We start from the raw sequence: 12,817 nt of genomic DNA, 5'->3' as shown, positions 1-12,817 counted from the left end.
GCTTGGTTTTGTGAGCGCTAACCCGAGGGACAGCTGTCGGCAATAGGAACACACCTTGTGTTCAGCAAACAGCAGCGCTGCACAGCCTCCCACCCCCCTACAAGGGACCATCTGGTGATGGAGGTGCTCCAGCACTGTGCCTGGGACGAAGAGTGGAACACAAAGATGAGAAAGAGGGCAGGGAGCAGACGCTTCTCCCTTAGCATAGCATCAGGGCTTCAATTCTCACAGCACTGCAGTCCTCTGCATTCTCTTCATTCCCTCAGTGCCCCCAGGTTCCTCTTGTTCTCTACATTCGGGGATGGAAGGATTATGACAACAAAGTGTTGGGAGCTATGGGGACGCAGCTTTGCAGATCAGTGCTGGATCTTAGGACAGCTGTAGGCCACGGGCTGCCCAACGCGCTGGCCAAGCTCCGCACAGCATCAGTCTGTCTTCTTCTTTTCCCTTTAATTCTCTCTTCAAGTTTAGCCTTGAAAATTCAGAAGAAAATAAATCAAGCCTAGACAAACAGTTGTGGGCTCTCTCAGAAGATAAAAGTCTCTAAACACCAAGCAGAATTAAGGACAATATCCCTCTCAGAAGAAGCAATGCGTTCCTGAAGCTGCTTATACATTTTTAACGACCGAGCAACAATACTCCTCTCCGTCACTACTGCAATGTCTTCCTGACACTTCCAGCTTCCCACAGAAAATTTCTTGGCACAGCGAAGAGCCAAAAGGGAGAATAAAACGCTATAATTGCAGAATAAATCCCTCCTGCGGCTGCTATACAGCAACAGTGAACCCAACCGCAGCCACATCTCTCCGGAGCTGCCCTGCCAGGGGTGCTCAGGAGAAACAGCTGCACTGCTCAGCACTGCCAATCCTGCTCTTTCCCTGCTCAAGCCACGTCTGCCTCAGCAAGCACCTCACTTTCCAAACCTACAGTCCCGATGTAAACTCCTTTTGCTTCTACAGAAGCAGACTTTCACCCAAAATGCTACTTTGGAGGTGGCTTTGGCGTTGACGGATCTCTCTCTGCATCCCTGGATGGATGGTGAGAAAATGCGGTTCGAGAAAAGCTGGAGCCATCCTCGCAGCTGAGACAACACATTTAACAGCTGCAGAGCAGCGAGGAATGCTGAAAAACTGTCGGGAAATATCAACAAATGGCTTCACAGAGCCTCCCCCATTCTTTCAGCAGGCAAAGAGAGCTGCTGCCTTTTGCAAAGCTTTTTCTGTGGAGAGGCTCAAATGAGAGGGAAAAAGGCTGAAAAGCATTGCAACAGGTGACTGTAGGCCAGAGGGTGTGCTGTGTGACCCGGGGTGGGAAGGGAGCCACACATCTGCCCCAGGGATGCTGATATGAGAGTTCAATTAAACTGAAAGATCGCCCCACGCAAAGCCAGGAACAATATGTTTTCTGCTGCAAAATGTGTAATTAACACAGGTAAATCATGAGGTATTGTTGCAGCCAAAACCTCAGCGCTGCCCACCTCCTCCCCAGCATCAGCACATCCTGACCAACTCCTGTCCTCATTGCTTCAGGGTAAAAACAATATGTCTCCATCCCAATTCCTCATCCAGACAAGGAATTAAGTCAGATATTTTGCAGCATGACAACCTCCAGCCCTACAAGCACGGGAAGGATCCAGCCTTGGGCAGGGTTGGGGCTGGCATCACCTCACATCACATTGAGGTGGAAAGAAAAAAGGAAAAAAATAGGAAAGAGAATGCTAAGATCATACATGGGATTTTGTCTCTCCCCCCTGCCCACCATATCAGCAAACAGCAGCAATTAAAAGCCTTGCACACGTCTGCTCTGCCCACTTCAGGCACTCCTGGGCTGCTATCATGCAGGAATCATCATGACAAAGGGAAAGGGGGCAGCTGTGGGTGGAAAAACTGCAGGTTTCCTCCCAGCAGCTGCCATCAGTGGGGCTGCCCACACCTAGCTCCTGGCACAAGAGAATCAGCGGGGTTGGAAAGAGCAGTAGGATCAATAAGTCCAAACACCAACCTACGTCTGTGACCACGGCAGGTGCTGTCCCTGTGTGGCTCCTGGATGGAAGGAGGTGTCCCCAGGCAGTTCCTGAGATGGAAGGATGTATCCCCATGTAGCTTCTGCTCAGAAAACCATCTCTCCAATCTCCTTCAAACCAGCAGTAATTCCATTTCTGTCACACTTCTGTGCTGTGGTTCTGTTCTGCTGAGCATACACACTTCTGGGAAGCTGCTCCCAGTGGTGTGTTTGCAGCCAGTGAACCTTCTTCAAGATGTGGTCTTGAAAACCACCAACTTTCCCTTTGAAGATGTTTGGCGTTCTCCTGACCCAAGAGGAGTATTTCCCCACAGGATGCCCTTTCATCAAAATGCTGTGATGGAAACACTTTGGCTCTCTAAAGAGCAGAATCCCACTGGGCTGAGCCCCACTCCAGAGCCCATAGTGCAGAAGAATCACTCCCAGCAGGTCCCCATACACACAAGAGAAGTCCTAAAACATGAACCAGGGGGAGAAAAAGCCCCTAGAAGCATCAGCCCAATCTCAGGGTTGCAGGGAAGAGGCAGCTCTGTTTCCTGCACATCTGTGGCAGATTCAGTATGAGAAAGAAGGGAAAACAAAGAAGTCTCCACCACCTCAACCTGTGCAAAGTGCTTTATGGCCTCTGCTCCTCTTACAGCCACCAAACCTAAAGGGAAATAAATAGGTTCATGTGTCATCCGTGACCCAGAAAACACTGTGAGCCATTCCAGCCCCAAAAGCCCCAGTTGGAGGCTGGGAGGGGACGTATGGGACAGGCTAAGATTGGGAGGTGTGGTTGGTGTGTACACTACAACGCAGCGTGGATTTGGGGTGTGTGTGGGGACAACACAGCATATGGCTCTGAGGGAGGTGGGAACAGGGATGGCTGAGCTGAGAACGTGCACAAAAACAGTGGGGTGGGATGGGCTGGGAGCAGAGGGGGAATGTCTGCACAGAGCACAGAACTGCACAGCTACAGACGTGCAGAGAAAGCATCCCAGAGCAACGGGTTGCCCACATACCCTGCTGCTTTACTTCCATCACTGCCATAACACTCACAAATCCCACACAGCTTCAGGCTTCACGTAGGGTTCTGCCCAAGTTATGAACCACCTTCTCCTGTTTGCAGAGGTCCATCAGCCCGCTCCTCAGTGCAGAACTCGCTCAGACTGAGCCACCTCTGCAGGAGACTGAAGCTCTCCGTGGGCAACTGTCCCACATGCAGCCTCCCTGCTTACAGCCCAGAGATCCAAGTGTGGCTGCTCTATCTTTGAGATGACCGTATTTGCATCCACAGGCCACACGTGGATCTGTAGGACAGATGGGTTGACAGCTGGACTTGATGATCTTACAGGTGCTCTCCACCCTCAATGATTCCTTGGCTTGAATTGCAAAAATTCCCTTTGCATCTGCATTGTGAGCAGAGGAATGACACGCACCTGTGGGTTTTGTCCTCAGGTTCAATGGGCAGTGAGCACAGACCAAGACCACATCAGTTCAACAAAGCATCATGCAGTTCCCAAGCTCCTGGGGTGCCAGAGGGGAGATGAGCCTTCTGGCTGCAAAATCCCACAGATCCAAACCCACTGCAGCCTTCCACCAATGCCCAACCACTCTTCCTTAAGCTGACAGCAGCTTTTCAGCCCGAGAATGGCTCAAAGCACTTATAAAGAGAGATTTTTATGAGCACTCCCCAATCCTTCCCAGCTCCTTTTCTTCAACGCGTTGAAATAATTAAAGTCTTCCATCAAATTACGCTGAAGATCTCTATGAAAAGCCTTTAATTTCCATTCGCTTAATGTAACTCCATCCACCAGATGAACTCTGTGGGGGGCTTTTTTGCTTGGAATTTTTCTTTTTTCCTCTTTTCCTTTTTTTTTTTTTCCTCTCCATGCTGGGAAATGTTAATTTGATTTCCCCCCAGCTGGGAATCAGGGCCATGCAGGGTGCTGTCAGCCCCACACACTATGGGGTTATCTCCAGCTCCCTTTAACTTCAGTGGGTGCGTTTAATCAGCTCCTGGGGGATGGAATGAATCTCTGTGCAGGGCTGCAGTGGGAGCAAAGCTCCAAGTTCACAAGGAACATGAATGCCAGCATTGCCCTGACCCTACAGGAGGAGATACCCACACATGGTGCTGCACAGCAGAAAAGGGAAGGGTTCAAGTTTTATCTAAATAGGGGAGATTGCCAAGCTTGTGCTCATGGACTACAGGGATTTCCAGTTGACAGAAATAGATCTTTCCACCCTAGAGATTTTTTCAGCTGATAAATTCCTTAACGAAGAGGGAGTTCCCCAACAGAGAGCCACTATCTGTCTCCAGGCTACCACCAGCACTTGGGCAAACCACCACACAGTGCTCATAAGAGCTGCAGTGGTCACACCTGGACCAACACGAAGGAGGAAGGAACCAAGCAAACCAAACCACATCTCCATTCCCCTGTTGTTATTCCCATAGCAGTTTCACAGCTTGGAAGCCCATTTGTCTCTACACAGAAAAAGTCTCCTCAGACCATCCACGTGCTGCATGTCAGCATCTCAGAAGGGTGAGTTCATCACTGCTGAACGCCTACACCTGATGGATTTTCCCAGTGTTGGGGACTTCCTACAGGTGCTGGTGCAGCTCTATGCATTGGGTACCTGGACCAGCACACACACCCAGCAGTCCCATAGGAGTGTTGCTATGCCCAGGGTTCAACTGGAACAGCAATGCCGTCATACAAACCAGAGCAGCTGAAGCTCAAATTGGACCAAGTAAGACAAGAGGCTGCTCAGTGATCTGGCATAAGGACAAAGACATGTTAGAGGAGCAGCCAAGTACCTCGCTGATAGAATTCCGCCCTTACATGTGGTGTGACCACACTGATGTGAGGATTAACATGGGCTGATAAGCACAGGGATGGCTCTGTGCCTGCAGCCCCTTCCTCATGGAGCTCAGGGCCAGACATCGCTCAGGAACACGATGCTACGGAGAGCACAGGGCCATGTCTTCATGCAGCCACAAGGTCCGCTCATTTCCAGGGGTTGAGTGAGCTGTAGGAGCTGTCAAGTCCCAGAAAAAAAAAAAAAAAACCTGACAAATTTATGGCACCTCTGCTGATACTTTGTGAGCAGTTTACAGGATTAAAAGCACAGGCACATGGCGCTCAGAGCAGATGCTCAGCAGAAGGGTGAGGCTGTTTATAATCTCCTGCTTGATTTCGTCGTCGTAAGAACAGAGCAGATGCTAGGAGACGGGGTTAGGAACACTCTATGGGGCCTCACTGAAGCTAGTGGCTAGCAGATACACATGGGTGAGAGGTGTGAGTTTCTGATCTGGGCTGGACTGAGAAATCAAACTCTCAGCAAAGCCTCAGGGCTGGGAAAGGCAATGGATCCAGCATGGCAAAGCACGACACCAGGGGTTTCATCCCCAAGACCGCTGCTTGGATCAACTGTTTTCTCTCTTAACACATTAATTTCACCACCTGGACTCAGTGAGAATAACACTGCAGATCTCTCCAGTGAAGAGCTTTGAGGTCTCGAGATGAAGAGCGCTCTGCAGGACTCATCCATCATCATTAGCTCCAGTCAGGAACAACCCAGAGGCTGGAAAACTCGAGCAGCGTTTTTCCAGCTGCATTTGGAACACATTCCCTTCCTCAAATCACACTAAACCTGTGCCCTGAGCCTAACATCTCATACAGTGAGGAAAAACATGTTTTCACCAAATTTCACCGCAGCTCAGCCATTCCCATTTCCCTCCACGATTGAAGACGTGTGAAATTCCAAATCGGTACCACCAAAAGTTCACTGCAAACACAGCCCAAATGGATGATGCAAGGCTCCATGAGATGCTCTCTTTCACATCAACACAAAGCAGACAGAGACTTCCCAGTTCAAGCAACGTTCACAGCTCAGCACTAACGACTGAGGACATGCAGTGCAGTGCTGGTACCACTGGATCGTGCTCTGCCCCGGATCAGCACTATGGACAGCACAGGGCTGGAGGCAATTAATGGCACGTTAATTAACCTGTTGGTCATCAGCTGCATCTACAATTCATTTCTGCCCTGTGCAAACAGAGCGCTCAGCGAGTGGATTTGCTGGAGTTAAGAGAGGAGGCTGAGCATCCCTCTCTGAACGCTCACATCCCAATAAACCTGACAGCTGTGCTCACTGGATGGCACAGCAACATCCCAATTTTCTTCTTCCCACCGAAAAGAGCCAAACCAAACACTGCAGACACAATGTCACCGAATGCAGCTGGCAAGCTTCTTTCAGGCTTTGCCCTCCCTGCGTCAGGACTCTGCGGGAGCCCAGCAGACCTAAGAATTAGGATGGCATTTTCAGAGCATTCAGACGTGATTTGGGTTCGGCAGCAACTGATGCAAGGTAGAGAAGTACAGAGAGGACAGAGCCTCACCCACGTCCTCTAGATGTCCCAGCAAAATATGGCCCAGATCTCTACGTGCTCAAGGAGGGAAGAGGCCCAAGTTTCATGGCTTCCTTCCCATTTTAGGCTCTGCATGGGGCTGTGAGACACAAAATCAGAGCTTAGTAGTCTGCAGGGGAATCCACCTCCCAGGAAACGAGACACTAAAAATAACAGATGCTTCCCCAAGGGCTCCTAGCTCAGTTTGGTAGACCCAAGGGGCAGACGTTCTTAGACTCACAGCCAGGGAAATTTTGGTAATGCCTCCAAAATTGCCTTGCAGTTTTCAGGGTTCACCCATCAGCAATGTCTGACACAGCAATGGAGATGAAGACTGTGTGGGTGGGTACACACTGGTGCCTGCTAGTGAGGCTGTAAAAGATAACACACACAGCGTGGTAGTTTGGTCTACTGAATTGAGACACTAGGAATCCACTTTTAGCTCTTCAACTGCCCCGTTCCCTATCTTTAAATAACTCACTACCTCTTCTTCCCACCATTTCCCATCTATCAAATGGGTCGTCTTGCCTCGGGACTGCATGGATCTATCCAAATGAGCTACAGCAACACTTCCTCTGTCACACCATATGCTTACCTTGAAGCCCCAACATTGATTCAAAGGTGGATCGCAGTGACTGCATGGAGGGGAGATGCCTTCAACTCTTTCTCAGAGTGCACAGAAACATATGCACATGCTGACAAGGTCGCACTCCCTTCCTAAGGAGGTTTGGGAGTTAAGATGAGAAACACCAACGAAAAATGAAATCTCATTATAAGAAAAACCAACAAGCTTCCCATACATACACACACAGAGCTCACACCATTCAGGTGGAAAACTCATCCATTTGGGGAACATATGCCCACAGAAGCTTGATGCGATAAGATGCGAGGCACCTGGCCCTGCTCCAGCACAACCCCCAGACATGTGCTCACACCACAGCTCACTTCAGTGCCTGGCTTTGGGGCTCAGACAACGCTCATATAGGAAAGAGGAAGGCACCCAAGCATTTGGCTGAGTGGGAATCACAGAGTTTGACACCAAACCCCAACAGTGGATCTACTTCAGGCTTAGTGGCACACAGACAGAAGACTTGAGAGCAGTCTGAAACTGTTCTCGGAGAGTTATTGGTCTCCAGAGACTGAAGTCAGATGCTATCATCTTCTCCGTCCACCTCCATCTCTGTTACCGTTTTATTGTGAACATTTGTGATTTAATTTCTGCCTCCTCCAAGCTCTTTTCTTTTCCAGCCCCACTAAAACCTGGATGGCTTTAAAATCCTTGCGTGCCTTGATGAGAGAAGGGCAAAAACAGCTCCTTTGGGTACAATGGATTACATTCTCCTGCAGTGTGCCTACAAAGTCAAAAGCAGATTCTTCCTTTTTACAAGAACACATTCAAAGCCCGTTGATTCAAGCCTTCTTCATTACCTTAAGAGTCTCTGAGATTGAACTTTTTGGATCAAGGTTACTAATATGACATTCAGGTTTGTGACCATACCTGCTTAGTCAGCCAGCCCAGTGCTGCTCCCCACACACCTGACTTCTTGAGAAAAACACATCCCAGAAAAACTCTGTCCCCCCCAAATTCGCACCCTTGCTCCCCCCATCACCACTGAACTCAACATTTCACCAATGTGCACAGGGATGATTCCTCCCAGCAGGCTGGGAGCATTATGGAGGTTGGAATCCCTCCCTAGGAGCACTTACAGACCATTACTAAGCTGAACCTGGGGACTCATCACCAAGGTTATTGCACTGGAAGCAGCTCTTGCTGCCTGCTATAGAGGCTGAAGATGAGGACTTAAGCTTATGGATTGTGACAGTTTGAAGGTATGGAAACTTCCATACACCAAGAACTATAAGAGCTCGGTTATGGCTCCTGCCTGACCATTCCAATCCACTTCAATTGCTGAGGCAGTCATTGGATCATCCCACCTGATCCCATCAAGATCATTGAGCAAAGCCATCCACAAGAACGTGTCATCCCCAAAGGCTTTGGAGAGCTGGCAAGCAGGCCAGCACAGTACAGACACTTCTACAGCAGAGAAGAATGGCCACGTCCAAGCCTACAAGAGAGTAAATTTCCAACCACAAGTGGCTGGAGGTACCATACCTCTCCCTCCTCAAAAGGGCTTTCCTCATAAGAAATAACCATTAACCTCCAAGATGGCACCCACACCACAGCAGCTACCAGATTTTCCTGCATCATCTTATTCCAGTTTATCGTAACCCAGCTCCAGCCAGTTCCCATCATCCACACTCCCAGCAGCATCAAGTTTTGTTCAGGCCAACCAAGCACGCCGCTGTGAAAGCATAACCCTCCCTCTCACACGGTGTTTCCTGCTCCCTGATAGTCCCAACCCAAAACAGATAAGCAAAAAGACAGCCCCACAATCCGAAACCTTAATATCCGAGCACAAGAGCAGCGGTGAGCAGACAGATGGATTCTCATCAGCGAGCAGAAGGCAGCAGTGAGATCACCACCATGCCTGGGAGAAGCAGTATCCCAGATTTATGTCCAGGTTCAAGCGTCTGCTGGAGCAGAAGGTCAGAGGAACAGCCCTGCCTGCCAGGGAAGAGGAGCAGTAAATTCTGCTTCCTACCACAGCTGGACTGGAAGTTACAGAAGGGTAAAATTGTTCTGTTACGCCATCCTGAAGGATGACATGGTTTTCTCAGAATGTTCTTGCTACCATCGCTCTAAATTTCAGACCCCGTATGGGACTACTGAAATCCACAGCTGTATCTTCTGGGCTGTGTCACTGTAAGAAGATAAATTGGACTCAAAGAAGGGAGTAATTTAAGACAAAACCAAGCCACAAGTTAGATCGGTCACCAGCACAGGATACTGCTTCTAAGGTGGGGAGACACAGCCAAGCAGAGCATGTTGAAATCAGGTTAATCAATTGAAGCTTAACGTGAGCCCACCAAAATTTGAGGGAGAGGGAGAAATACAACTGAGAGAAACAACAGAGTTAGGGGTCTGCCAAAGGAGAAAAAAAAATATAGTCAAGTTCTGAAGAAAAAATGGATTTTAATGTGTTTTAATTAATAAAGTGCATTTCCATTCATCAATATTTAGAAAGTCTATAAATACTGAGCTTGCCAAGTCTTAATTACTATGGGTTGCTTCTTCCTCCCTCTCCTTCTGAAAAAGGCATCAGAACTGCAGCTCTTTGTCTCCACATTGGTGGGAATGGCAGTGCCCAGTGCTGTTAGTAAGAGGCTGCCTACAGCCTGCAGGATCTCAGCCCTTCCCACGGGGACTTTCTGCCCATTCTCATGCTCCAATTTTCATTCATCAAAAAATAATAATAATAAAACCCTTTCATCAAACATGCAGAGTGGATTGATACACACATGCTTTCCCCCTCCTTTAATGATTCTGCCAAAGGAGAAAAATAACTCAGATGTGGCCAAGAACGACGTTTAAAAGTGTTTGTTGGTTTATAGCCATTCATTGCACTTAATTATAGATGTGTTATAACTTGCGTGGTCTCCTTCCTTTTCTGAGCTGAGTTACAGAACCAGCCACAACCACACGCTTCCACCTCCAACAACAGTGTTACAGCAGATCTTGCTAAGCATCATTTCCCAGAGCTTCTTGCCACGAGCAACGCAACCAACACAGATGCTCATCACCGTCCTCAGGAAGCCCAGGAGACCTGAACGAGAGGCAAACACCTGCTGATGGGCAATGAGCCATCCCCACGCAGGGCTCACAGGGCACCCTCAGGATACGATGTTTTTGACCCTGGAAGTTTAGCAGATCAATGGATGCCAAGATTCCATGTGAGCGCAGCTGGGCGCTTAACTAGATGTATATGTGATAACAAAGAACCTTCCCATCACAAATGGCCCTCAATGGGATGGCAAGCACAGGATGGCACAGGGCAGAGAGGAAAAAAGCCTTCCCTGAGCTCTACCAGGTCAATTCAATCAGCCTTCTCACCAATAACAGACCATTTCCCACCAATGAGCAAGATGGCAGCTTCATGCTCAGGAACCCATCTCATCATCCTCCATCTCTTTCTTCCTTCTCTTTGTGCACTTTGCTTCAGCTCTCCAACCAAAAGGGGGAAAAAAAAAAAAAAGGGAGGGAGGGATTAAGACATTAAAGTTTATTGATTGATTTAAAATTATGCTTTGAAACAAAACCCTCTGGATTGGAAAGCTTGTATTTCAGTGAGAAAAAGGGATGGTGGAAGTCAGGAAACACACCGAGAAATAAACAGCCTCGTCTCAGAGCACATATTTCCTCTTCATTATGCCCCTGAGAAGGTGTTAATATACAGTCTACAATATATTAATCACCCCTCTAACTTCCAAATGCGAAATGCATCATTAACATTCATGTTGTTTTCAATTAGTTTGCTGTATGGGAAGGAGGGGAACAAAGACAGGTTCCTTCACTAAATTTTGTTCCATTTGTAAAGCGTGGGGATCATAAAAAGCAGCCTGAGTGAAACTCCTGCACTCCCCCCATCCACATGGGTCTGCTGACAGCACGATGCATAGAGCCCTCTAATTGATGTGGTCATTAGGAAAAGCCGATGCCATGGATAACGTTTGCAGGCAAGTGGGTAATTTAGGAGTCTACGTTCCATTTTCAGGAGTGATTCAAGCACTCTGGGACAGATTTTAAAAGGATATCAGCCACCAAAATAGGCAGATAAACACCTAGTGGGATTGTTAAGATCCCCTGAACTCATAAAGGCCCCGACTCCTATTGATACTTCCATTTAAAAAGAAGGGCATTGAAGCTATTTTGATCCAAAGCCATAGATGTTCTCCATATAGAAACAAGCTTTGGGGAAAACCTGCTTGTTTATCACCCTTGAAAGTTGTTTGGGCATCAGCTGTGACATTTCACATCCAGCCAAACCCTTCAGACTGTCCTGGCCATTCTGTCAAGGACTCCATATAACAGCAAAGCTGAAGCAGTCCAACAGAGCTTGTTAACAAACCACTTTAAGGCTGGATTCTCTTCCTGATCCCAATCCCAGCTCAGTTCCCTTCCAGAACGACCAGCCATGGGCTTCCTGAACTCATCCCAACTCCAACTACAGCTCATCTTTCAGGAAAAGCATCCCACTGCAAGATCATGTTGCCACTCAAGGACAGCTGGCCACAAGCCTTAGGAGCAAAATTAGTTTCCTAACGACTCTCACTGTTCAAAAACAGCTGTCTTATTTTTAGGCAGTTTCTTGAGCTTTAGTTACATGCAAATAGTTCTAACTGTATTTTCTCAGACAAAGACTTGGAGCCACTTTGCCAGCAGGATTTTGTGATGAGAAGTCAGACACTGTGAGCCCAAGAAGATGCTTCACATCTGAGTTCCCACCTCCAAAAGGAACACAGCTCAGCTCCTTTGTGCTGACTTTAAGGGGATGCCACAGAAGGGAGGCGGGATGGACTCAAATTGAGGTTTGCATATCCAAGTTCAACCCTCCCCAAAATATCATCCCTGGAGGTGTATAGGGATGATATTTGGATTTGGAGATGTGGTACTTATGGACATGGTCAGTGTGCATGGTGGGGGTGGGCTGGGCTTGGGGATCACAAAGGGCTTCTCCAACTGTAATGATTCTATGATTCCCTCTAACCCCCACACCAGCAGACAGCTCAGCACCAGAGGTCCAAATGATGCACCCAAGGTGCAACAGCTGAAATGGGGTTGCCTTCACGTTCCAGTTACAAGGATGCAGCACTGGGTCTGCAGTGCTCCCAGCTGCCATCCCAACCTGCATGCAGAAGCAGGGTTCCTGGGTCCAGTGGTGGCTCCACATATCAGGATTCAGCTGCTTATCCCCCAATGGGAGAAGCAATAATCAAAAAGCTCCCACACAGATGAAGGGAAAGACAAATACTGAGCCCTTTCTAATTAACAGGAGTTACATGCATCTTCCTTTAACTGTGGCAGCAAATTCCACTTAATCCTCCTCATTACATCACGTGAGCCCTTCAACAAAACAGCCTTTTGTTTACAAGAGACACCGCCAGCAAGAGCTGAGCCCAACACCCAGCCCCAAACCACAATCCCTACTGCCCACCGTCCTCCCTGGATGGGCACAGCATCCCATGGGGATCAGCCAAGCCAAAAAAAGTACCTCAACTGTCGAGATCTGAAACCACCCAGAGGAACAGGTTGCTATGGTTGCCCAGATTTAATCCGAATTGATACAGGTAAAAAAAAAAAAAAGAAAAGAAAAATGTAGTGATTAAAAATAAATAAATAGACAAATCTGGGCCTCGCGCCATGAAAAATGTGAAGTTGTCCTTGACTCCAGAAGCAAATGAGGCATGAAATGTTTCAAAATGTGATATTGAATATAAGGATGTATTTAATATTTTACAAGACTGGAAGTCTTGTAACAAAGGAGTCGGATAATAAATCAA

General features: G+C 48.0%; 1 protein-coding gene across 2 annotated transcripts in view; it reads right to left on the bottom strand.

Moving 5' to 3' along the window:
• GRIK4 (glutamate ionotropic receptor kainate type subunit 4) overlaps positions 1-12,817 on the bottom strand; it is a 125,030-nt gene that overhangs the window by 91,307 nt on the left and 20,906 nt on the right. The gene's annotated exons all lie outside the window — the stretch shown is intronic.

The sequence above is a fragment of the Phasianus colchicus genome, chromosome 23, assembly GCF_987193195.1.
Source record: "Phasianus colchicus chromosome 23, bPhaCol1.hap1.1, whole genome shotgun sequence".
NCBI lineage: Eukaryota > Metazoa > Chordata > Aves > Galliformes > Phasianidae > Phasianus > Phasianus colchicus.
Note: the sequence above shows the minus strand (reverse complement) of the source record. Positions and strands in the feature narration are given on the sequence as shown.